Below are 5,000 nucleotides of genomic sequence, written 5' to 3'. Positions count from 1 at the left end.
TTTGCTCAAGCTGGAAGATAAACCTTGACAAAGATGGCAAGCTTATCCTACTGATTTAAATACAAATATTATAAGGAATGTAGACAGAAAGAGTTTACAAAGACAGATTCTACATTTGCATGTTAACAACATCAAAAACAATGATTCTTAGCCGTAGAAATCATAGACGGTAAAATGTTGTCCTAGTTTTTTATATTTTCATGTATATCTAATTTACCAACAGCCAAATTTCTGTGAAACACGTTGAAAGGTTACAGCAATCAGGCATAACCCTGATAATCACGCCATAGTTGGTCCTCCACCTGCCAGACGTACAAGGAAGGTAATGTGTAAATTATTTCAATATTATTATGTATTTGTAAAATAATTCTTATCGAAATATGATTCATTTAAGATCATGTGTATGCTTGGATGTATATGAATATGATCTCTTAAACTTGATTAATCTTGAGTTAATTACTACCAAGTACACCGGATACAGGAGTCGGACGATTCCACAGCCCAGTAAACACTGTCAGAATAACTTGAACATTCCAACTAACAGAATCAACCAATGTTTATCGAGCTCAAAGTAAAGTCTTTTCAAAAATATTTAAAAGGAAGAAAATCCAAAACACATTGTTTTTGTCTTTTTCCAGTATGATAACTTCCATCTGCCTGTGGCAGCTGAAAGCGGTGTTGCAAAGCCAGCTTCTCTAGGCCATGTGAAGTGTTATACTTATTTTTCAGTTATTTGATATTGAATTTTTGTGATCTCTTAGGCCTACACCCACAGGCATCTTTAGGTAAGCCTCGAGGTCTCCACTGACTCGAATAGTGTACTGAAGAAAGTTTTTATTTCCTTCCCGTGTTTGTTTTCTTTTAGGCGGTCGTTCTTGTAGATCGGCGTGAACCCACACGGCTTCCTTCCACCTGCTAGCAGCTTGCTATTTTCACAGTTATTTGGCAATTGCCAGCGTTGTGCGAGGAATAAGGCCACGGACTTGCCAGATTGGAAAAAGGAGTTGTAGTTTGAGTCATTCCTTAGAACAGTATCTCAAACTTCCTCAGGGATCTTTCTGTTGGAGGAAATCGAATAAAAAAGTAATTATTTTGAATAGCTTAACAATGTAAATGTAAAGAATGAGAAAATTGGGAATTTTAGAAAATTTATACTCAAATAAAGTATATTGAATGAATACCTTGATGTAAACTGAGACCCATTTCTGTTGTATTTCCTTTGCAAGTTGATAATAAGAAATTTCATTATAGTTTCAGGTAATTGTTACCAAGAGCAACGCACCCTCCAGAGATTTAGTCCCAAAATCAGGGTATTATGCGAACCTGAAACCCGAACCTAACCTTTCCTAGCTTCTATTTATTACTTACAGTCTCGCAGTGTCCATATCCCCCTATATCTGTACATTGCTCTCAGTAACTTATATCTCAATCTTAATCTCAATAATAATGTGCAGGGTGCTAATGAATGCATAACACACATAACACCTACTTAGTTTCAGTTTCCCACAGCTGTAAAGTGCAAGGTAAACTTTCCCTGTAACAGAGTACACATCTGTCTCCTGTGCTTGACCAGCGCTGAGAGACTGAGATTTGGTGGGAAATCCTGGTCACACAGGGTCATGTGGCCAAGGACGATGGCGAGGTTACAGTACATACAATACATACAATATACGCAGAAATAAAGGGTAAACATAATACAGATTATACTGTACAGGCTATGCACAATGAATCCTCACATATCTGTAGATACAATAACAGGAAATACAACATTTTTCATCTGTGGCATTTCTATTGGGTAGCAGAGGGTGAGAGGCATCCACCAATACCACTATCATCATGATCAAGGGTGCAAAGGTGTTCTGAATACTATTAATTTTTTAGTTTCACACAGTCAACCAATCTAGCCATTATTATTCCTTCCTGTTATCAATGCTGTAATATGCCTGAATGTCTTGTTAGTATCCATTGCAAATGATATAAATAAAAGGGTAATGGTTTACAACAATTTTGGTATCAATAGAATCCTCCCATTCTCTATTTTCTAATTATAGAAATTATGCTGACACCCCCCCCGCTCCCTATTAGCGTCAATCATGGACCAGTTGGTGGAGGGAGGGCCTGAAAGATACCAGGCAAATTAGGGGGTAAGATATGACAGAATCAATCACTATATTGTCTAATGCAGGGGGCTGAGCCACAGGTAGCCCCATGGGTGTTGCAGGAGAAATAGAGCAATTAGATAGGGGTACTAGGGGTGAAACCCCTGCATTAGGAAGGTTCTTGACTCATATGGTGATGTTTTTGAATTCCCAGAAGTGACCGAAGAAATAGATACTTGGTCTCAGCTTTGACTTAGACCATTTGTGATGGAAAACACCAACAGATTTATGTATAATACACTATGAATGATTAAGACCAGAATAATGATTGCAAGGTTGGATGGCTGTGTGAAACAAAAAAATTACCTATTTGTAAGATTTTTGCTAAGTAAAACCTCCATACCCTTAAACCCCCAAAGCCCCACATTCTTGGACCTAATACCAGGGGAGAGTATGAATGGTACTAGGGATATTGTGAAGAGTATGAATAATATATGCAGAACACATCACTATGATAAAAATAATGGAAGCCATGGAAGATAAAGAATCCTTCACACATTCATGGCAGGATAGAGTGTATGACTGACATGTGGGATGAACAAGGCAAGATACAGCCTAGGATTAATAATTTACTAACCTAATTAATGGATGATGTGAAATACCCCATATTCTAGTCAGTATATGATGCTGACTATATCACTGGTTGATGTGCTGCTGCTCATGGTACATAGCCATGTGATTAACTATTGCTTTGTACATACATAGGTTATTCTTTGTAGTCTTGGGTAGGGGTTAGATGTGGCAGGCAGGGGTTGCACCACCTGCAACAGATATATCAGTGTTTGTTACATGCTCATAGTACAATTACAGTGCCTGGGAGTACCTGATGCTGTCTGTCCTCTTAGTTTCTCCTGATGTACATGTGTAGTTAATGCTTTGTCGTACAGGGTCGGGGTGGCAGCCCCCATTGGTGGGGATGTCGAAGGCACACCTCCAAGTATTTGACTATAAACAGACCAATTCTATGGATATTTTCCACATTTCACTCTCCATTATCCCTGGTACATTTCATGCTTCCCCCTATTCTAGGGGCCAAGATTGTGGGCACTGGGATATTTCTGTATCTTAATTTCTATGCATATGTGTAGTATAGAGTAAGAAGATTCCATTGATACCACTGTCTGTCATGTGAAAGTCCCCTGAATGGTTACTGAAAATGGATATAAATAAGTTTTTAATTGAATTAGGTAAATATTTAGAAGATCACTTCAAGGCCACTCTTAAATGAGTTTTTTTGTGATTGTATTGACTATTTTTTTGTGAATCCATAGAAAAACATAATGGATAATTTTCTAAAGTAAAATCCCTCAAATTTAGTATCATTATATTCTTTTTGATAGTGAACATGTGATGTGGCTTAGTCAATGTTTAATTCATTAGACAATAGAAATGAGACAAAACCTGAGGTATTGATTATGTGATATTTATGTAATTTTATCATTGTTAGGGACTGTGCTCTCACAATGCATTTTTAGGGGGAACTGTTTACACTCCCAGTTAATCTGGATTCACTAAGCTAGGGTAAATTGAAGATGATATTCTTGTAGAGGGCTAAAAGTTGTAGTCTTTGGGCAGTTGGGCACACCCAGTCATGGGAAATTAGATTGATGAATAAATTTTATGACATGGAGTTGGGTACTTAAGGTTTTATGCTTAAAGAAGTTGTGGAATCCACTTCCTCTGCCAAGGAATAATTCCCCCAAAAATCAGCTGATATACCAAAATAAGGCAAGATGATAAGAACATTGTATTTTTTAAACTGACAGTCCTAAAATTACATCACATTAAGACTTCCTGTAATCATAAAGAATATAGCATAAGAAAATTGTGTTAAGAACTGATTTATGTTACGCTTTTTCTTTAAGTATATGATCGTTAGTCTCTGGTGAGTGTGTCTGTACTGTAAAGAATTACCCCAGTCCCTCCACCCTTCACCTAGAATAGAAAGTCTTATCCAGGCAAGTTAAAACCTGAACAGGTCTGCATGATGTACCTTGTAAGTTTACACCATACATGTTTATGAAAGGTAGATCTAGGATTGGTTCTGTACTTGAAAATAAAATCATGATAAATAAGGTGAATAGATGTCAGAAGATGAATAAAGTGAATGAACATCAGACATGTGGTATAATTACAGTTTCAGACATACATGTATTATAAAGTAAATTGAATATGTGCACTTAATTGATTGATGAATTCTAAGACATTTTTGTTTGTAACATACCCATATTGTTTGTAGGCCACAGTATGGTAAATGGTAAAAGTTTGTTAAACTTTGGCAGAATGATGAATAAGTTAATGTCATAGTGATCAATTGACTTCATCTGTTATGTCTTGTATCTTTTCACATTTATATATATATATATATATATATATATATATATATATATATATATATATATATATATATATTACTGTGTTCCCAGTCTTTTGCTTCTTTAACCTAAGAAACCTTTTTCCTTCAGATCACCATCTGTATAATAACTATTGCTTACCTGTGTGTTAGCTCCTTACCCTTCACTCTTTTTTAACATATATGTAATCAACATCCATAACTCTCATACATCTCTTCACTTACAATCTTGGTACCATGCCACAGAAATCTATAGAAACTACTTAAAGGACTTCCTGTCTTTCATGTCCTCAACATTCATGACTTTACCAATTATAAACCCAAACTTTGGTCAAGTATAGTTCCCTTTTCCACTGTTATATAGATTAGCCTACTGATTTACCCTTCTGTTGTTCCTACAATCCATAATAACTTCCTTCTCCCTGTAGATTGTTACAGTGGTACTGCATCTTCACCCCTTTGTTATATATTTTTATGTTCAGCAAAGC

At 36.1% G+C, this 5,000-nt stretch overlaps 1 protein-coding gene across 1 annotated transcript in view; it reads left to right on the top strand.

Moving 5' to 3' along the window:
• Window positions 1-808: 808 nt before the first annotated feature.
• The window catches only part of G9a (histone-lysine N-methyltransferase G9a), a gene marked incomplete at its 3' end in the record, with an annotated part of 110,481 nt that continues 106,289 nt past the window's right edge, over window positions 809-5,000 (top strand). The window contains 1 exon segment of the mRNA XM_070117190.1: window positions 809-1,083.

The sequence above is a fragment of the Penaeus vannamei genome, chromosome 40 (assembly GCF_042767895.1).
Source record: "Penaeus vannamei isolate JL-2024 chromosome 40, ASM4276789v1, whole genome shotgun sequence".
Classification (NCBI taxonomy): Eukaryota; Metazoa; Arthropoda; class Malacostraca; order Decapoda; family Penaeidae; genus Penaeus; species Penaeus vannamei.
The sequence above is the reverse complement of the archived record's forward strand: the minus strand, read 5'-3'. Positions and strand labels throughout refer to the sequence as shown.